At 33.8% G+C, this 24,013-nt stretch overlaps 1 pseudogene; it reads left to right on the plus strand.

The window, feature by feature from the left end:
- The first annotated feature begins 754 nt into the window (after nucleotides 1-754).
- Nucleotides 755-873, plus strand: LOC145288309 (5S ribosomal RNA; annotated as a pseudogene).
- Nucleotides 874-24,013: the final 23,140 nt, after the last annotated feature.

The raw sequence follows: 24,013 nt of genomic DNA on the forward strand, positions 1-24,013 counted from the left end.
ATAACTCATTATGTATATATAATTTATTTTTATAACTCATTACGTATATACAATTTATTTTTATTACTCATTAATCATATACAATTTATTTTTATTACTCATTATGTATATACAATTTATTTTATTACTCATTATGTATATACTATTTATTTTTATTACTCATTATGTATATACAATTTATTTTTATTACTCATTTATCATATACAATTTATTTTTATTACTCATTATGCATATACAATTTATTTTTATTACTCATTAATGTAATGGCCGTGCGTCAAGAGCAAAGATGCGTCATTTTATTCCTAGCAAAAGTGGATTGAGAATGGTGATTACGACGTAGAAAAGTAAATTCTGGAGTACAAAAAGTCGCCCGTTTTAATGGTACTACTCTCGGTATCGTAGTTCTTTAACTTTTTGAGTCAAAAATAGGATGCTTCACTTTTCGATCCACCCTCGCATATATATAACAGATGGTGCCATTTAATGTAAGAGTGGGGTAGTCGTAACTAGGCAGTAAGTAATACTCTACCAAAGCTTTCAAATGGAAGTCTCTTCACTGAATACAATTTTACCTCACATCCAGATTATTGGTTTAGGTATGTAACGTGGCTTGTCCCTCGAACCGTGTTCGTTACACTTCACACCTCTTCCATACCCATACGTCGTCTGACACTTTCGCAAAGAAACAATCAAACAAAAATTAATAAATCCGACTCGGCTTTTTTTCTGTTTTAACAAAAGGCATTTATTAACGTTATACGGCATAATCACGTTGACACATCGTTTCCCGTCAGATCACCGAAGTTAAGCAACGTTGAGCCTGGTTATTACTAAAATGGGTGGCCAATTTGGGAAGTCCAGGTGCTGTATGTAGGAGAACGTCGACCCCTCCCTGCAAAAAGTTGCAAAAACCTAACGTCATAATCTCCCCTACCGGGGATATACATGCGACTGGGGACCGCTTGTGAATTTCATACTCCCATGAAACTTCCTCCTTCAGAGGAAGTCGGTTAAACAGTGAATAGGATTGGTACTGACTCCACACACACATTTATTAACGTTACTTTCGAAATAATGATTGTGTAGCAGAGAAGAGATAGCCCTGCAAGATCGAGTGAGACTTAAGCTAATTTGCATATAATTGTGCAGAACTAATGTATCGCACTAACCTGGCTTTACCTGGTACAATGTTCACACCTGAAAATTCATCCAACACAGACATTTCATCGTACGCTTCACGGATTCGGACATATTTTTCGAGACTACCTCCTCTGTGTCCTCGTCCACCAATGATTTCAGCGCATGTCCCGAGAGATATGGATAAATGGACTCATGTATTCATGCGAAATGACGCAGTCCGTGGATCTTTGGGCCCTCCTTATCTGGGGCCATTCAAAGTTTTGGCAAGATAAAAAATTTCAAGCTGAATATAGATGGTCGCACCGAGACGGTGTCTGTGGACAGATTAAAGAAATCCCATATTGAGTGCGACACAGACATTTTCAACCCTTTACAGTCACCGATAAAAACAGATTAAAGAAATCCCATATTGAGTGCGACACAGACATTTTCAACCCTTTACAGTCACCGATAAAAACAGATTAAAGAAATCCCATATTGAGTGTGACACAGACATTTTCAACCCTTTACAGTCACCGATAAAAACAACCGAACAAGCAACTTAACCATACAAAACAAGAGCGGGGAGGACAGTTCACTAGCCAAAGAAACTCGCAAGAGATTACTGTACGTAAATTCTACGATCACCTTCTGCTACAGACTGATCAGTTTCGAACGGTGCTGATATTCCCACAACCGTTCTTGATGAGGAGCCCTGTAACAGAGAAGAGATCTTCCTGCGAGATCGTGCGAGAGTTAAGCTAATTTACAAATAAATCGACTCACACAAAGAACAAAGTGCATAAAACCGGTTGACGTCTAAAAGGCAAACGGCACACGCTATCTGAGTATCCACTACGACGAACGGACCTCGCTAAACCTGCTGTTTTATTGTTCATTTCGTTTGCCATGAAATTAACAGTTTCAACACCAGCTTAAAAGTCTCTTACGGTCACCATGGGGCCACATGTCCATCTCGCTCAGCAACACTTTTCTTCTCCCTTTTTCACGCTGTCTATAGCCAGCCATTTCTCACCTTCGACTTTATACGTCCATCTTTCCTGGCACACACTTTGTTTCTCTTTTTGACCACGTGCTGTTCTTTTTCATTTTTCTCGTCACGCAAGCCTACGTACACTTGCTAATTTGCATACGTGCTCAAACGCTACTGCTAATACCTTCGCTAGCCATCTATCCTTCAGCTGCTGCTAATATTTTGATACGCGCTCATATGCGTTATGTTAAAGGAAGTTAACCATTGGCCTACGATGGTATTTTTACACACATTGCCTATGATGGGTGTGAAGTTTTTCACATCACATAAAATCAAGTTTAGAGTCTTTGAAAAAGTTTTTTTTTATCAAAAAACAATACAAACATTCAAACATGGGTTTCAAGCATGGGTTTCATTCATTGATTAATGCACTTAAGGCACGGAAGAATTCCATAGTCCTTGAAGACACCATTGTTGCAGTTGTTTGTAATAATAAAAAACTAGGTGTCAAAAAATTAACAGCCAGCGTAGCCTAAGGGTTAATAGGGTTGAGAAATAGAGTGGGTAGAAAAAAAAGTAGAAATGACTGGAAAATAAGGATTTCGGGGTGGTAGAGCGGGGCGGGGGTAGAAGCGAATACCTTGTCCAGGAGAGTCCGATGCTATTTAATTTTGTGCACAGGCAGACTTTATTTAAGCTAGAAATTGGATCCTGATAGGCACTACAACCTTGCGTAAGAACTTTCTTTCAAGTAACGGTAGATAAGGGGTTAAAACCGGATACTCAAAGCTTCGAAATTGGAGATTCGTCAGCGGAAGAATTTTAAGGACCGAAAATAGCTTAAACCATTTTTCATCCGGTACGGTATAATCAATTTCTCATGCGCAAATGAATTGATAGTCTATTAAACTGCTAACTGACCTATCCGAGTCAAAGGTTAACTCATGAACACGTGACAAACAATGTTACCTCAACAACTTCCAAATATGAAAATATAACACGTGTACATGCCTCAGCTACCCAAGTAGTGCAGTATTGTTTCTCCATATTTTGTTCTGTTAAAGGATTTTACTATTTTCGTAAGTTTATCACACACTAACAGGCCGCCTGGCGTTGCCCGGTTGTACAATACGCTTAAACATGATATTTTGATTTATACATATTGCGTATGTATTATTATAGAATTAATCCTCTATTGATTATCATATATTATGAGGAATAATTTGCCCAGTGAACAATTCGCAATAATAAATAAATAAATAAAAATAACAAAATAATAATGATAATATCGTTCATCAAATTCCGTCAGTGTTTGTTTACAATACCACGTTAGCTGGTATTTAGGCTTGAAGATCTTAAAAATAGTCTTTCTATTCTAGATAAAAAAGAAGACTTTTTATGGGTAAATATTTTATATAACACAGACCAAGGGAAATAATAAAATTATTTTCCTTGGACGATGTAACGTAAAATATTTCCATGTAAAAATACCCTTTTTTATCTATAAGAGAAGAAAGACTATTTTTAAGATCGTTTTTTTTGGGGGGGGATTTTCGACACTTGTTGGATATATTGATGACGAAACCATATCTTGGAACACTGCCAGACATATAAATTACCTTTGTGTGAAATTTGCAAAATAGGCTCAACCATTTCAGAACCCATGAAGAAGGAATTCACACACACACACACACACACACACACACACACACACACACACACACACACACACACACACACACACACACACACACACACGAACAGTGACAAAGTGAGTTTTATATAACAGTAGAAAGTAGAGATGTTCACCTCAAAAGTCAAGTCCCAAATGGAAGTGAAACTGCTCATAACGATTTGTCTATATTTCGGGTTTTCATTCCCGATTCATGAATTCATTTTGAACAAAGAAAATTTTTTTTCTCAGAACAAACTTTAATTGAAGTATTTACAGCTCTGTATTTACTCTGAAAGGCTAGAAACATTCTTCATTTATTTTATTTGTTTCTCTGTTCAATATATTTTGCGTCCAATCATTACCGGGTTGCCTTTCTTCCGTACTCTGATGGGATCACAACACTGGTGACGAAAAAAATTAAGGAGCTCCAACTTTGTCACCAGCAACAACAACAGATAATTCTAAAGAATATTTTTTTCAAGAACCTTAAAAATCACACCACAACATGGGCAACAAGGATTTAAAACCATTTATTCGAGCACCTTAAAAAAGAACAAATGTAGAAAAACAATGGCGAAATTTCTCAACAAATTTAAAAGCTTAAAAACACACATGGGGGAAAAAGGTAAAAAATAGGATTTTTAAAAAAATCTAAAGCACATTCTTTTCGTTTTCTCTCAAAGAAGTCAGCGATTACACTTTATTCTGTCAGTGTTAGCTTTTAAGAAGAAAAGAACAAATTATTTTTCCTTTCTTAGCAATAAAAAATGAACACTGTCGAAATTATAAACCTCTAGTTTCTTGCCGACTAAACTCAAATCGCGAAAACGTTCTACGCGAAACGTGTACAAAAATGTGATCTTTTTGGCGGGAAAAAGTTTTATAATTTACGTGCTTTTTTACGTTAGCATCGTAAGATTAGAAGTTTTAAAGCCGTACTTATAAAGCCACTTTTTAAAACATGGAAGACTTATATCTAAATTTGTTAGAGTAGGCCACAGGAGAAGAGACGACGACGACAAAAAAAAAAAAATCTTATAAAATTTATCCCAAACCATGCAAAACTAAAGCTGGTTTGTCAAGACACTATATCTAAAAAAGTAGGCAAATTTGGGCATATTTTAATGGTTCTTTTTTACCAATTATCATAACATTTTAACAGTAGATTAGTATTATATTGTTAAAAAAAGCCTGTAAATATTCATGTAGTTTCGTCGCAAAAAACCAAAGACATGAGCATTCCAACATTCAAATTTGCTACGAGTTTTCATACATCCATATTTATATATATAGATATGTCACCATTTTTGGCAATTTTATAAGTTCCAAATCTCAGCGACTAATTGATCAGAATTCGACAAATCAAGGCTCGTTAGAAAAGAAATGGCCTGAAGTGTGTAGAGGGTTTTGTGACATTTGCGCCTCAGGTCCCATATTAAAGGGGATCATCTATCATCCAGAGCCTATGTTTGGCACTTTTTACAGCCATAAAATGTTCCAATCATAGTAATTTATTTTCTAGTTTTGCACATGAATAACAAAATATCTGATATTTCCCTCAAACCTCTGGCCTTGATGGAGGAGAAACTAAAACTTGCTGCTATGGTTTCAAATGATCTGACATAACAGCAAGGGGAGACTTGATTCCAAATATTTCTCATATGTCATATTTCCCCTCTTTGTTTTTCACACATAAAGTAATTTTCAGTGTATAAGGATTATTTAATACTGGAGATATTCATAATAGTGCCCTATTTCCATTTGAGAAACATTTGGAATCAAGTCTCCCTTTGTTGTTATTTCAGATCATTTGAATCTATCGCAGCAAGTTTTAGTCTCCCCTCCATCAAGGCCTGAGGTTTTGTGGAATATATATATATATATATATATATATATATTTATATATATAGACTTATATGTAATATACTGAGTTCGTGTAATTCAGTAAATTTTTATATATCAATAGGTTTTAAACCAAAAATGGTTGACTTTAGGATTAAGCTACAAAATTATCACATTTCATAATTGAGCATTTATGTATAGGATATGAAGGATCCAAATCTAACATGCGAATATAGTTTCCTTTCTTAACCGGATAAGAAATATAAATAAAGTATATAGCTCATCTAGGAATGGGTTTTTTTCTCGATAACGGCGAGCATTCTTGTATTCAGTCGTAGCAGTATTAACGGTAAAGTAAGTAACAACCTCTTCAAATCAATAAAACAACTCAGCAATTAATCTAGTACTTATTAAAAATTAAATTCGCAACTTGGGGGCTGTTAATCCATTTAAATATTAATTAAATTGATTTTTTCATCTGACACTCTAGGTTGGTAGAATTCATGCTGACTTACTTATTCTCCTACTTCACTCCATGGTCTAAGTGTTTTTTACCCATAAATGCAGGAGTAGATATCTTCCCACCGGAGTAAAACACACTTGGAGCCATGGGTGGTTTTGCTGTCAGAATAATAATTAGAGGACATACAATATTTTATTTAATTAGACGACCCAAGAACACAACGCATGAATTATATGAAATGAACAGCATAAGTGAATAATAACAGATGCGGGTTAAACACAACCTATTCCTTTAGATCAAAAACATAACTTATATACTTAATTTGTTAAATAAGCCATTGTAGCACGTTCTGGACCTATCTGATTAAATTAATTATTAAATCATAGTCGCTTTCTAGTAATCAATGAACCGAAACACAAACGGCCTGAATTAGCTACCCTTAACCATTATAAGAAACAAAATCGACACAGTTTCAAACATAATTAACTGGCAGTACTTAACAACATAATTGGATTATCTCCCTCCAAATCATCCTAAGCAACGGCATAAAAACATTTTTCAAGTAGAATAACTATGAATTTTCAGACAGTAAATAGATTAGAACACTTCACTCGAAATTTCCTACAAAGTTTATACATATTTAATACACCCATTTTATATTATTCTCATATTCAATCAAATTCTAAACCTGAAATGGTCTTATTCCATGTACCAATAGAATGATAATCTATAAACATTACTTGCCACTAATACGAAACTAAAACTAACGTAACATCTTTACAAGGTGTTACGGCCATAATATAAATATAGAAACAAAATTTAAAAAAAATTATTTTTACAAAAAATCAATCATTGGGAAATAAAGGAATTGAAATGGCTTAGGGCTCTCCGTAGAAACTTCCCATAACTCTGTTCTTAAATAAGGATACGAAAATTAGGCGATACATTAATATTTAAGTGGGCTTTTCCGTAATTGCAACCAAGGTAAATGTTTCTCGCACGCTTTTCCCGTTAGGGATCCCCCCCTTTTTTCTTTCTATTCAAAAAATGCTGCATTGCCAAAAGTGTGTTTATTCACATGGAAAGAACTTACTCTGCAAAGGCCAAAGTGGCGAAAGATTGTACGTGAAAGTTGTGATGCTCTAGAGAAAAGAAAGCAGATCCACAGCAATCTGAAGTGAGATCTTCACAAAGGTTTAATTGATGGTCTTAACCATGATTCACAGAGCTGGAAATGCCACACTTGTGAACGAGTGCTTTTGTCAAAAGCTAGCTACGTCAACCACCTTAAGTCGCACAAAACTCCTGTTCAGGTCAACTTTGCACCTCTTAGTCCAAACCAAACGATCTGTCTAACATGCAGCAAAGTTTGCAAGTCTACTGCTGGTTTGAGAAGACATGTGATTGTTCATAGGAATATCCTTCAACCTTCAGAGGAAGTCAACTCGATGGAAATTGCTTAATTTGTATGTCACATCTGCTTCAAGATGTGTAAATCTGCGGCGGGAGTGCAGAGTCATCTGAGATGGCACATATATATATATATATATATATATATATATATATATATATATATATATATATATGTGTGTATATATATGTATGTATGCATGTATATGTATGTATGTATATATATGTATGTATGTATATATATGCATGTATATATATGTATGTATATATATATGTATATATATGTATATATGTATATATATATGTATGTATATATATGTATATATATGTATGCATATATATATGTATATGAGAGAGAGAGAGAGAGAGAGAGAGAGAGAGAGAGAGAGAGAGAGAGAGAGAGAGAGAGAGAGAGAGAGACTAAAAGAAAGGGGAATGATTATGAATTTGTCACAATAGAAAACAATTATAATATAAACTATAGGAGAGCGAGAAAACAAAAAGTATTAAAATTGAGGTTTAACATAGAAAAAAAAACAACTTTCAAAATATTTAAATAGAGTTACTTAATTTAAACATATCACAAAAACTGAAAGGATAGAAGTAGATAGATAGATAGATAGAGAGAGAGAGAGAGAGAGAGAGAGAGAGAGAGAGAGAGAAAGAAAGTGTGTGTGTGTATGGGTGAGAGAGAGAAAGAGAAAGAAAGTGTGTGTGTGTGTGTGTGAGAGAGAGAGAGAGAGAGAGAGAGAGAGAGAGAGAGAGAGAGAGAGAGAGAGAGAGAGAGAGATCTTCTTCGAGGTTAACTTCCGGTTGTCACGAGATATCTAAAAAGCAAAGATCGTACATATAAACCGATCTTGAATTTGAGGATTCGTATGTTTTCGGGTGTTTCCCTTTTCCCTAATTTCCTTTTTCCGATCACGCGTTTCTTTTTGCGAGTTCCTTTCGCGGAGTGGGAGAGATACAAGAAAAAAATTCTTATTACCTGAAACGTTGTTGTTGTTGATGTTGTTGTTGTTGTCATTAATTTTTTTTTTTTCAAGAAAGCTTATCCCCCGATTCACACCGCGTAAAACGCGACACTCGAACCGAATGACGCGCGTGACACCTTATCCTGTGACGGTGAACCGCAACCCCCACAAAGTCACGCGTTTTAGGTGAAAAAAAAAAAAAAAAAAAAAAAAAAAATTGCAAACTAACAAAATAAATGAAAATAAAAAGGTATAAAATGAAAGATATGAGTAATAAAAACGAAAGTCGACAATAAAATAAAGAGAAAGAAGAAATGATAAAAATAAAAGTTGTTTTTGTTTTTATAAAATAAAAGATTTCGTTTTCGGGAGTTGAGCTGAAACAGGAAGATTGAACATCCGGGTGGTTCGGAAAGGCTTACCGCAAACCGAAAAAAAAAAAAAAAAAATGAAGAAGAAGAAGAAGAAGAAGAAGAAGAAGAAAAAAACACACTTTGCTCCCTTTTCTTTCCTTTTTTTTTCTGTATACTTTTTTTTGTGTGTGTTGATAATCATTTTTCACCCTCCCACACCACCATCGACATTATTTTACCGAGATGATTACATTTTTCTTTGGATAAAGAATATTTGATAGACACAGCATAAAAAGAAGAACGATGATTATTCAAGTTGTTGGTGTCATATTTTATATATAAAAAAATAATGAAACAAAACGTCTCTTTTTGTTCAGTGACCGGAAAAACAGACTAACTACCGAAATTATCTTTTTTTTTTTTTACAAATTCATTTCGTTGGTTGAAGTAAACTAAAAAAGATTAAAGTGGAAAAGTTAGTAAAAATATAAAACAAAACACACCTCAATAATAATAAACAGGAATATGTTAGTGCTCATTTGCATACAACGTATTAAAAGATAAACAATTAACTAAATAAATCATATGAGACGTCATGATAAACCGTACGTACAGTTACAATTGGCAACCCCACAAATAAATAAAAATAAAGCATTCATCGGTTCCCATGTAATATATATACACACATATACATGATGGACCGTCCCGTTGATTTCGACGTATGAGCTTCCGCCATAATAACAAAGTTTCTAGGAAATCCACACATAATTTGTTTATAGTGGTGAAGGCTTTATGCTGAACCTTTTGGTATTATTGCTAATCTTTGTCGGTGCAGACGACTGCCACAGGACAGAGTGGTATACAGTAAGCTGCAGGTTTTTACATAAGTTTCCTTTTCCTAGATACATGTCTTCACGAAGACTGGGGGTGCATTTCTTTTAGTGAGTTACTGTGCCCCCAGATAATAACCTGGAAATTTCTACGACTCGGTGCGGTAGGTGTATCAGAATTTTTGTAGGAATTTTTGACACCCCTAACACGAAACTGCGAATAAAATATAAAAATCTTGTAATCTCTCTGTTAAAAGTGGGTTGTTTATTTTATTTATGGATTATACTTCCAAAATAAACTATTACAGTTGTTTTAAAAGTAATAGAAATGTATTTTTTTAAAAAACAGTAATGAATTTTACGAACTCAATATTTTTCAATTTTTAAACTTTAAAAATCAATCAAAATTTTTCTATTGATTCTATTTTTACGATATTTTCAGGGTCAATGTGAAATTTTATGTTCTTTCCAATAAACCGAATATGATATTTTAAACAAACGTTTTTTTTAAAATTCACGCCTCCCTCATTTTCAAGTGTCTATTAAAAAGTAAATAATTAATTTACTCACCGAAAAGTAAATAATTAATTTACTCACAAATTGAAGAGAAAAGGTCAATAAATAATATATTCAAATTTAAAACAAAAAAACGTAGTGCTTTTTAGAATTTTACCTGTAAAGTTTGAAGTTTAAAACCTTTTTTTTTAAACCACGTTATTTGTTTTTTCTTTTTTTTTAATGGAACCTTGGTCCTTGCTCCTTTAATTGAAAAAAAAATAGGGCTTGAATTACATTTTTCGAGGAGTTATAAGCTTGGAAAGACAGGGGGTCGAATAATTCACGCATCCGATTTTGAAATGTCTATTAAAAAGTAAATAATTAATTTATGTACCAAAGTCTTATATATCACAAATTGAAGAGAAAAGGTCAATAAATAATATATTCAAATTTAAAACAAAAAAGTACTGTTTTTTTAGAAATTTACCTGTAAAGTCCGAAGTTTAAAACCTTTAAAAAAAAATCACGTTGTTCTTTTTTTTTATGAAACCTTGGTCCTTGCTCCTTTAATTGAAAAAAGAAATTAGGGCTTGAATTATATTTTTCGAGGAGTTATAAGCTTGGAAAGATGGGGTGGAATTATTCACTATTTTCACGAAATTTCTGACACACCTATCGGCGCGGTACATACAGCGCCTAGACTTCCCATCTGGTACTGGCCAGGCTTAATGTTCCTTAACTTCGGTGATCTGGCGAGAACCGGCGTGTCAACGTGATTGTGCTGCACACACACACACACACACACACACACACACACACACACACACACACACACACACACACACACACACACACATATATATATATATATAAAAATTCAGTATAAACTCTGTAAATTAGAAATCCCAACAATTTATTATTGGACAAGGAATACAGAAATTTAAAAATGGATCATCAATATTTCTACTGGATTGTTTCATGCACATCTCTTCATTTGACCAGTCAGCTTTTTCCTTGGATTGTACCACATTTTTCTATTTGTCTTCATCAAGCCTGAAGTTCACTTGGGAGACCCTTGTAACCCATGCATTTCTGCATTATCATCAACTGTCATATTAATATGACTTCTTGCATAGTTCATTGTCTTCAGTTTTTGTGCTGAATAACAAAATGTATATAACCTGCATATTAATATCATTTGTCTAATTTCCTCTGAAGATAAGTCATTTTTTGAAACACCATGGAATATGGAAAATTAAAAAAAAATTTGTGTTCCTTGTCAAATAATAACTTGTTGTAATTTCTAATTTACAACGTTTATATTGAATTCCTTATATATCTCGAATATTGAGCTTTTGCATCTGGTTAGGACTTCTGGAACAAAGTTATTTGGTTAGAAGAGACAAAAAAAAAATGAGTTTTTCAGAAGAAACATGCGCACTCATGTATGGAGGAAAAAGGACACAGAATTTAAACAATCTAATACTATTCCCACTATAAAATTTGGAGTTGGAAGTGTGATGATTTGGGGTTGCTTTACTGCAAATGGAGTTGGAAGAATGGAAATTATAGAAGGAAAAATGAATGCAGCAAAATACACAAAGATTTTGTCAACACATGTGTTCAAGAGTGCCGCAGATTTAGGATTGGGCCGTGACTTTATCTTCCAGCAAGACAGTGATCCAAGCACAAGGCGAAAATAACTATTAGATGGTTTAAGGATAATTATATTAATGTTCTACAGTGGCTTAGCCAGTCACCCGACCTAAAGAACATCGAAATTGTGTGGAAAACTTTGAAATTAAGGGTGCTTGCAAAAGATGCCAAGAATATCAAGGAACTGAAGAAAGTTTGCGAAGAAGAATGGCTGAAACCACCAGCAAGTACAACTAAATATTAGTAAATGTGCTAAATACTTTTCTATAGTTATATTAGTAGTCTGGGTTTTTCGTTAATAAATATTTGTCAACTAAGTATATCTTCATTTCCCTTTTATTTTTTGATTGAGTGTAAATTTCATTCAAAATAACTGTAAATTTCGTGAGAAATACGAAAACAACAATGTACCACCAAATACTTTTTCTACCCAATTGTATATATTTGTGGATCAGTATATATATATATATATATATATATATATATATATATATATATATATACTGATCCACAAATATCCACAAATATATATATAAATTACAAGGATGAACATAAATATCTAAAAGTAGAATTCAAAATAAAGCCAAGGATTTTCGTCAAATGTTTGGATTATTATTTACACGTGGGTTGCAAATTATCGCAGAGAAAAAGGTAATTATCACAAAAAGGACAAAGTCCATCGATATAAAAATAACTTCTATTTTATTAATGACAAATAACAAATAATATTAACAAGTATTGACATTGGCAAGAAACTAGTAAATCATAGCAATAAACAAGTAAGAACTCTTTAAAACAGAGCAAGCGGCTTGGTAGTAGACAAAGGACGTTGGCACTTATGTGCGATGTTAACCATGAACAGGTCAGTTCAAATCTGTCGCTTTGCGGCAACGAGACGATGTGCGCATTGAAAGATTTTTGAGCTGACCGTGTCAAATGTTCGTTGAGCTTTGCGTAAGTCTTCGGGATTTTGTCCCTCGGCATTAAAATCAAGAGAATCTAGTCCATTTCTGAAATGGCCTTTTCCCACTCTGTATGATGCTGGTCCTGTGCAGTTTTAGGGGGTCCACCCTCCCAGGCTTTGCCTTCTTTATTTGAGAAAGGGTTAGTCCATTACTAATCACCCAAGGCGCTATTACCGGAGAATGTCGATGGTGCTGCCCAGGCATTTACTTTTTGCAGAACAGTGTTCCTCTTCGGGGGCGCTGGCCCCTTAATCCCACTTTCCGACCCTAGTGTCACATTTCTCGCTGTGGGAGAAGGATACATAACTCAAATTAATTGGCCTTTGGGGTTTGACGAAAACTATTCGAACGTCTCTTTCTTAAATACGCAGAAGCGTAGATTTTCCGCACGTCCGATTCGCTTAAATTTCTATATCACAACCGAAAATCTCGAATTAATCTCCAATAATCATGAGAGTTTTTTAAAAACTTTTTTTTATTGCATTTTCATCCCAAACAAGTCACAGTGCCACTTTGATGTAGGGAGCTACTATCTGGCACATAATTTGCAGGGGTACTATGCAGGGAGTTGAGCAGCAAGATATCTGTTTACATTACACTTGAACAGTACAGTCAGGAATCTAAAAAAAACGAATGGTAATTCCAAAGTCGAGCAGTTCTAGGGAAGAAACTATTAGAATAGAAGGCTTTCTGTGTAGGAGTGGGATGGGCTTAGTCCTTGGACCAGTAAAGGCGAATATATTTGTGAGTTTCTATGAAAAACTTTTATCCGGGCTCATAAAACCACTAGTCTACTTTCGATATGCAGGCGACACATTTTACCTATTCAATAATCAAACAGATTCTTCACTTCAATCAACAAAATTCATCCCGTAATAAAATACACCTATGAGGGAGAAAGTAATTCTACTTAAGTCTTCCTTGTTGTATTGATAACGAAAACTTCATCAAGTTATCTTACATCAATTTACTGCTGTTTGGATTAATTCTTCCCTAACAAACAAAAGTATTATTTAATTTGGGCCTTAACACATCGTGTCCTTATGATTTGGTCACAATCTAAACTAGATGAAGAACTAAAAATGATTACCAATACTTTGTCCAATAATGGCATGTTAACTGAAAAATGTCTGCAAGCAATGTAGGTAAAGATTTGTCAGGCTGTCAGTACTATATGAGGGCCATTTGAAAAAGCAATAAAACATTTTTAAAAAGAAAAAGAAACAGTTCGATTAATACTGAAACTAAACTTTATTCAATATAAAATATAAATAATATCTATGCAAAATTAAGTAATTTTAAAGCAATATACAATTTAATACTGATAAAACTGAATTATGAATTTAGGGAACAAACAATTAAAAAAACATTAAACACAAATATTTTTTGGCTTTCGGAACAAGATCACAGCGTAGTATCTGTTTTGATGCTACACTTTACTTTTTCTGTCCTCGGTCGGTGGAGGAGAAATCTTTCATGACTGAGACAATGTTTATTTTTTCTCCTATCCAGAGTGCCCCTGATTGGGAAGCTGGATTTTGCCCACAAGATTATATGTTGAAATATTTAAATAACTATTACTTTAAATACAGAAATTATATTTAAAGTTTTGGTTTTCTGTTCTTCTATGTCCATTTTTCCCCATGTTTTTCATCAAAATGTGTAGCGTATTAGTTGTCTCACAGGCTATCACCAGTGATCGCTCACTGGCAGTAACCTGTGGTGTTCCCTGGAGACTAAGTGAAAACAAGTCTCCACAGATTTCCAGTGTTCTCCACCTCTTGACCACTTGTGCAGATGATTGCATGTTATCGCAACAGCCGTTGTCACTGATTTCTCGTTGGCATCGGCCATTGGTGTTTCCTGGGGTTTGGGTGACAAAATGTCTCCCCAAGGTACCAGATTTGAACTGCACACTTCCAATGAAGATTTGGTTAGTACTCTCCCACCTCGGTCTTTCCATCCTCCCTAACCATTCGCAACTAGTTGGAGTGGCGCCAGTCAATGTCATCTACACCAGTTTTTAATTATTATTATTATTATTATTATTATTATTATTATTATTATTATTATTATTATTATTATTATTATTATAAGAGTGATTGTGCAGTGTACGCACGAGTATTTTAAATATTATTTTCAAGTTAAATTACATTTTGGGTTTGTATTACTGTACACATAGATTCGAAAAAAATATCAAAAACAAATATATAACAAATAAATGTTATCAAAGGCAGATAAGTTACTCTTCTACCTATCTAGAAAGATTTTCAGTGGTTTTACTCACTTCGAAAATCATACAGTGTTTATCGATGTATTTTATTTGTTATGTATTTGTTTTTTTTTTTGACAACTTTTTCGAATCTATGTGTATAGTAAACAAACCCGTCATGTAAATTATTTACAGTTAAAATGTTATAAAAAAACAAAAACTTGAAGCTTTAAATATATTTCAAAGAAATAAATTACGCCCGGTACTAAAATATTGAAAATTCACCGATCGTAAAAAAAAACTGCCCTGAAAAATGCTAACTATATTTGAAAATACTCGGTGAAAAATTTTATTTATTATTAATAGAACGGACTGTAAAAAAAAATATATATATATAAACATTGTTTGTTTTTGCAGTAAAAAAAATAAATAAAATAAAATGAAATATTCGACTTTCTCCGATAGAAATTAAAGGTTCAAAAACGAATTCACTTACTATAGTTTGTTAGATTAAAATTCTCCCAATGTGCAATTATAATAATTATTATTCAAATGGAGAATTGTTCTTTCTCTTAAGAACATACATGGACAATCGGTAACACATATTGGTAGCCATATTTCCTTGCCTATTAGCGTGACCACGTGGTTGAATACCGGAAGCTGTCTATACCACCAACTTAACCAGGAAGTGACGTTACGCTGTCTTATGCATCGGCCTTCTTCTTACTCTCGGTAGCCACGACAGTATTCACTTATTAACACATACATACATACATACATACATACATACATACATACATGATGATTGCAACGTCTTGTCACACGAGTGCCACCCCCTCAAGCACTTAAACTCAATGAGTCCAAAAATGACTTCCATCGCCACAATTCCATTTTAATAGACAAATGCCTGAGGGAGTATCTATACACATACGATGTTACAGAGTCTTAGCTTCGTACGACAGTTAAGTCTCTCTCTCGGTTAAAAATGTTGAGATCCAGCAACAAGCAAGAGCAATATAGCCAGCAACAAGTTAAACAGCAGATCAGCTTAATGCGGGTACTGGTCTCCCGCTGTATGTTTTTTTAAATAAGAGATTTGCTTCTCCTAGAAAGGTTGCCTTCACCACGGCTTACGGGAGTCCTCTCCACCCCAACACACACATACATACACACAAACACACACGGTGCTAGTTGGCCGTTGGCCTCGAAAAAGGGTTCATTCGCCTATTGAAAGGTCTTGTTTTTAATCCTTAAGGGAGACTAGGCCCTCTCCTCACCAAACAAGTCTGGTGGGGGAACCAGTTTAGTCGCCGGTGACCCGATCATGAGGCAGGTAGTACTGGGTTACATGGTACCAGTAGCATATGACATGACCTGACATACAATATATATATACATACATATGTACATACACATACATACACATATACATACATACATACACATACATATACATATACACACATATATATACATATATATATAAATACATACACATACATATATACATGTACATATATACATACATACATGTACATATATATCCAAATATATATACAACCATATTTATATATAACTATATACATATATAGACACATATACATATATACATACATATCTCCATATATATACATATATAAATACATATATATACATATACACATATATACATCTATACATGTAAATATACTTATATATATGCATATACACACATATACATATACATATACATACATATATACACATATATACATATATATATGCATATACAGACATACATATATACACATATATACATATATATACATATACAGACATACATATACACATATATACATATACATACACATACATATAGACATATGCATACACATACATATACATATATGATGATTGAAACGTCTTGTCAGACGAGTGCCACTCCCTCAGACATTTAAAATCCATGAGCCCAAATGCCTGAGGGAGTATCTATACAAATATGATGTTACAGAGTCTTAGCTTTGTACGACAGCTAAGTCTCTCTCTCGGTTGAAAATGTTGAGATCCAGCAACAAGCAAGGGCAAGATAGCCAGCAACAAATTAATCTGCAGACCAGCTTAATGCGGGTAATGATCTTCCGCTTTATGGTTTTTTAAATCAGAGATTTGCTTCTCCTAGAAAGGTTGCCTTCACCACGGCTTACGGGAGCCCTCTCCACCCCAATACACATATACACACACAAATATACACGGTGCTAGTTGGCCGTTGACCCAGAAAAAGAGTTCATTCGCCCTTTGGAAGGTCTTGTTTTTAATCCTCCAGGGAGACTAGCCGCCCTCCTCACCAAACAAGTCTGGTGGGGGAACCGGTTTAGTCGTCGGTGACCCGACCATGAGGCAGGTAGTACTGGGTTACATGGTACCAGTAGCACATGACATTACCTGACATACATATATACACACATACATACACATATATACACATATACATACACATACATATACATATATACATATACATACACATACATACACATGCATACATATACATATACATACATACATACATACATACATGGTGATTGTCACTTCTTGACAGAAGAAGACCATCTTTCCCTTGCTTTATTATTGATTACTCATTCATTTTCATGTATTTTTGAAATATCTTTTTTTTTTAATTATATACACATATATACACTTATGCACACACACACATATATACATGTGGAGATGTGATCAAGATGCATCAATTCCTATTTTCTGTGAGAGCGAAGGTTGCTCTTCAGACTAGCCCTGCTCTTACACAGTCTGTTGCAAAAGTCACACTTAAACTGAGATTGAGCGATGCCAATTGGTGCTGCTCTACTGTGGACGCTCATATGACGCTTCAGGCCTCCACTCGATTTACAGACCACAGAGCACCTGTGCCCTGCTATGTTTTCCCCATCAAAGAAAGATTGATCTCCATGTGAACGCTTGTGGCTAGCTAGACCAGCCCTGGATAAAGTCATTTTACCGCATAAATCACAGGTGTGGTTCTGCATGAAATCCTCCGACAGACCTGATATATCTGACATACATACATACATACATACATACATACATACATACATACATACATATGTCAGTTTCCGTCTGAATTAAAATATAATATTTATGCGTATTTTACGACCGAGAACCGCCGGGCGGCCTGATATCATATATAATCTTATAAAATATAATAGACATCTTTTAACTATTTCCAATCCTTTCCAACTTCTGAATAACAGTCTTCATTTCTGACAGGAACTGGCTGATGTAATCGTCATATTTATCTTAAGTCCGAGTACTTTCCAATCCTTCAGGATTCATCGTAAGGGATAGATTAATCTAACTGATTTTTAACAATTTTTATACTATTTTTCTTCTTTTTATTTAATTTATTTTATTTTATAAGTTAATTATCTTATTTTTATTTTATTTATTTTATTTTATTTTTTATTGGTTAATTAGTTTTTTCATTTGTTAATTATTTCATTTTTTTATTTGTTCATTATTTTGTTTTGTCACTGGGTAATAGAAATGGAAAATACTCGGACTTATGATAAATATGGCGATTGCATCAATCAGTTCCTGCCAGAAGTGAAATCTGTTATTCGAAAATTAGAAAGGATCGGAAATAGAAGTAATAAACCAAAAAACGTCTATTTTATGTAATAGATCAAAAAACGTCTATTTTATTTAATGAAATGTGCTTAAGAGAAAAAAAATGCTGCCTAAATATACATATACGCGTGTGTGTGTGTGTGCGCGCGTGTATGTATGTATAGATATAAATATATTATAAAGAAAGATAGTCGTAGAAAGATGGAGAGAAAGAGAGAGAGAGAGAGAGAGAGAGAGAGAGAGAGAGAGAAGAGAAGAGAAGAGAAGAGGGGACTTGAGAGATGATGCCTCCAAATGAATTACTCTGTAATTTGAACACTGTTATCTTTCTCCGTCTCTTCGATTCTTTCTCAAACAAAAAAGCATTCATCATATAAATAAATCATAGGCTTGAAAACTAACAATTCCGCTTTGTTTCTTCTCCCTGCCCGTTACAAAAGTGGTACCCGGGGTAGCTTAATCCACCCTTCTAATTCTCTATTCCTCTCTCATTTTTTTCTCTCTCTTTCTCTATCCCTCTTTTCCTCTCTAAAAAATATGAAGATAAATAAAGGCAAAACAAAACAATGCCCACCTCCCAATTATTGCAAATGGGGTGTTTTTTTTCTCTTCTTGCTTTCCTCGGGTTTCTGCCGACGAATAACGCAAAGAGACGGCCATTTTATTTTCTTATTTTTTCCATTTTGTTGCTGTTGCTTTTTTGGCAGTTTTCCTCCGTTTTTTTTTTTTTTTCGTTTGTAAACATTTTCTTTCCTTTTTTTCTTTTTCTATGTTCTTGTCGCTTATTTTGAGGGTTGGTGTAACAACATAGTTTAAGTTTAACATTACCATTCTAGGGGTTCCGTTCCGAGTCCCTCTGAAATGGACGTAATACGAGACCACAAAATTTTAAAATACAAAGAAACAAAATGAAAAAACAAACAAACAAACAAACAAACAAAAAACACGCGACAAAGACGACATTCTCGTTTTTGATCACGTGATGACATTTAATGTATGCGTGCGTGTGTGTATAATTGCAAAGTACATATCACTGTTTATATATTAATATGTATGTACAGAATAGATGGGTATACATGTATGTTTTACATTGATTATGTGTACGTGTGTGAGTGTTTAGTTGTACATACAAGTACATGTGAACTGAAGTACATATACGCTTATATATATATATATATATATATATATATATATATATATATATGTATATATGTATATATATATGTATGTATATATAAATATAAATATATGTATATATATAAATATATATAAATATATATGTATATACGAGGGGCGTGCAATAAGTAATGCCCCTGACCCACTTCCAGTTGTCTAATCTAGCTGAAATTTTGTACGTGCAATGATTTATATCTCTACGGGTTATGTGACAAATTACAACTCTGAACTAATTGTGGTTTCCGTTTTACAGGTGTTTGAACTGGTGTCGAGCAGTGATCCAGGTTTTGTATTTGAAAGGACGCACACCACAGGAGATTTTTGATGAAATGAAAGAAATTTATGGTGATAATGCCTCATCATATGACCTTGTAAAACGCTGGCATCGTGGTCAAACATGGCCGGAAGTTTGTGGAAACAGCTCCCAGACCTGGTCGCCCCCCCTTCTGCCATTGATGAGGAATTTGTCCGTCAAGTTGAGGCTGCCATTTTGGAAGATCGGCGCATTACTATTCGCCAAATAGCCCAAGATATCAAGATTAGTACAGGGTCTGTGGAAACTATCATTCATGACCATTTGCATATGCATAAGGTGTCTGCCAGATGGATTCCCAGGTTGCTCACATCATTCCAGAAGCGAGAACGCGTCAAGTGCTCGAGGATGAATTTGGAGATATGCCAAGAAGATGAGTCAAAGTTTTTCAAAAGACTGATTACACAGGTTGAAACCTGGGTCCATCACTACGATCCAGAGACCAAAGCCCAGTGTCAATGCAGTGAGAGCACTTGGACTCACCACCTCCAAAGAAGGCAAGGGTGCAGCCTTCCGCTGGCAAGGCCATGCTCACAGTCTTCTGGGACCAGGACGGAGTAGTGATGACTGATTTCCTGCCAAAGAGTACCACGATTACAGGAGCCTATTATGCTTCACTTTTGAGGAAATTAAGAGAATTTATCAAAATCAAGATCAGCAAAGGTACCTTCCTCCTGCAGGATAACGCTCCGGTCCACAACTCGCATGTCGCCAGATCAGAAGCACAGGCGTGTGGTTATGAAATCCTACACCATCCTCCCTACTCTCCTGACCTTGCACCCTCTGACTTTCACCTCTTCCCAGCCATGAAGTTATTTTTGAAAGGAAAGCATTTTCCAGATGATGCAGCCTTGATTTCTGAAGTCACGCTGTGGTTGGATGACCAACCTGGGGTGTTCTATAAAAACGGTCCCCAGAGATGCATCAAACGATGGGAGAACTGCATAACTCTGGTCGGTTCCTATGTAGAGAAAGACTAATAACCGTGCCAACATTCGTTGCTCTACTCCTATAGGAAGTGGATCAGAGGCATTACTTATTGCACGCCCCTCGTATGTATATATATATATATATGTATATTTATGTATATATATATGTATATATATGCATATATATGAATATATGTATATATCTATGCATATATATGTATATATATGTGTATATATGCATATATATATATGTATATATATATATATATATGTATGCCTCGGCAGTAGAGTGAAAAGCATCTTATTTTTCTTTTATTAATATTATTGGATTTTTTTCCTTTTTTCCCTTGTACACATTTTTGTGAATTATTCCATGGATTTCTGCCTTTGGATTATTTTGGGCCATCTTCCAATTACGGGATTTCCTTGGATTTTACTTGTGCAAATGGAAATTCAATTAAGTTTCTTGAAGTTATATATTTGGATTTTACTGTCACTGGATTATTTATCTTCCACCAGACTATCTATTCACGTGTAATCACCTTTTCTTCACCATATTCCGTCTGCATCACTTTTTTTGTTATCAAGTAAAATCTTTGACTTACTTGTTGTTTCATCAAATACTTTTGCATGCAAAATCCGATCCCGCATTTTGCTAATTCCTACCCTCTGATGAGAAGAAAAGTATTTCTTCGAAACTCCGCGGATTAAGGACTATCCACTTATCTAGTGTTTCCTTTTCAGATTAAATATGTTTTTAACTCATTTCAATGTGTTTTTAACATGTTTTATTAACTGTTTGCTCGTATATATATATATATATATATATATATATATATATATGCATATATATATGTATATATATATATAAAGCAGTAATACTTTCTGTTTGTTTGTTCACAATGGCGTCATAGCATGTATATATATATATGTATATATATATATATATATATATATATATATATATATATATATATATATATATATATATATATATATAATATGCTATGGCACCACAAGCTGTCATATATAGTATATACATTTTGACCTGTCATATATGACATCATATGCTATGATATAATATACAACATCATAGTAGATACATTTTGACCTGGCAACGCCGAGTATATACAGCTAGTATATTGGATTGGTCGTTCAGGCCCGTTTGAAATATTGAAAAAAAAAAAAAATAAATAAAAACAACTTTATTTTTAAAACATGAACAATCATTCTCAATATATATATATATATATATATATGATTGAGTAGCAACATATTACTGCGTATGTCAAAACAAATATATATATATATACATATATATATATATATATGTATATATTGTTTTTTCTCTTTTAGAAGGAATTAAACCTGGAGTCTAAAGAGCAGAGTTTATTTTAATGGATTAGTAAATGTATTAATACTATTAAAAGAAGACAGTGCTCATTTCACTGTAGATATATAATTAGCTCAATAGGTATAGATATCCTAGAGCTATTTTAATATTGAGTAAAACGATTCATAATTTCGAATTAAAAATCATTTTCAAAAGGAAAAAAACAAACAAAATCCACTAGATTGTACGATCGTTTCACAAACTATGTTCATTTTATTTAAATTCACAAAATTTTATCCTTTAAATGTATATATATATATATATATATATATATATATATATATATATATATATATATACACGCATACACTAAAATAATAAAATAAAGTTGTCCCCCCCCAAATTCAGTCACCTTTGGACTATAAACACAGAAAATGAAAGGGGGGATTACAGTGGTTAAGTGGTTTACAACGCAGGCTGGAAACTTGACGTATGAAATTCGAATCATCTTCGTTCCACGCAAACACTTACATCAACATCACCGTTGACCTTGTGTCTAACTTTCTGGAAAGAAGGAAAGTAAAAGAAACGCATGAGTTTCATATACTTCTAATATAATCGGACACTTTGTCAGTAATTGTTGCATGTTTTCAAGAATTATCAGTCAATTGTATTTGGTTTCACAATTTTCTATTAATTTTACCGTTTCTGACTCTCACAAAGTGTCATACCTAGAGGAATCGGCGTAACTTTTACTCACTCACCCCCCCCAAAAAAAAAACAAAAGAAAAAACTACTACCATTCTCCCTTAAACTACTGGGACATTTCTTTAGTTAGATACATTTTTCAGTTCATACGGTCAATTTCATTTTCTCATTCTAGTATATTATATTTCACCCAATATAAATTCCACAAGTGAATACGGACAGCTTCTTCTGGTTTAGAATATATTTACGACTTTTGATTGGCTGAATATAATCCTATTCGTAGAATATTCGAATATAATTGCCAAAGATTAAACAAACATGATGCCTCTAATTTCTCCACTCAGGTAGACGCCGTTGACTACAATTTTTTTTCCTAACATGTGATTCTGTTTTTACAAAAAATATTATTCTTAAAAATATTTTAATTAATGATATATAAAGAATGTTTGATCTTCCATATATAAAATGAACGATTACTCAATTTATTCACCTTCTTAACCGTTCGTTATGACTACATTCACGGAATGAACGAATACTATCGATAATACAGCAAAGGTTTCTTATTATTCACACTATAATGTAATCTCCAGAAAATCATAATATGTACTAAATCTAAAACTGAAATGATTTTCGTGACCAGCATTGACAAAGATGGTGCAGTTTTGGATTTAGTTCATACTAGCCTGGGTGCTCGGCTTTGCCCGGGTGTTTGGAGGTGTGTATTGAGCAAAAAAAAAAAGTTGTAGTAGGCAGGTTCGAACCCGTGACACGAGGGCGGAAAAAGTGGGGAAAAAGGAAAATTGCGAGCGCAAAAAATTAAATAAATAAATAAATAAAAATAAATATATAAAAATAGGAGTAGTAAACAGGCTCGAACCCGCAACGCTCCAGAGGAAAAAGAAGTGAAAACAAAGAAACTGTATTCCCTGTAAGAAACTG

Source organism: Euprymna scolopes, chromosome 11 (assembly GCF_053919585.1).
Source record: "Euprymna scolopes isolate OS-2025 chromosome 11, ASM5391958v1, whole genome shotgun sequence".
Lineage (NCBI taxonomy): Eukaryota > Metazoa > Mollusca > Cephalopoda > Sepiida > Sepiolidae > Euprymna > Euprymna scolopes.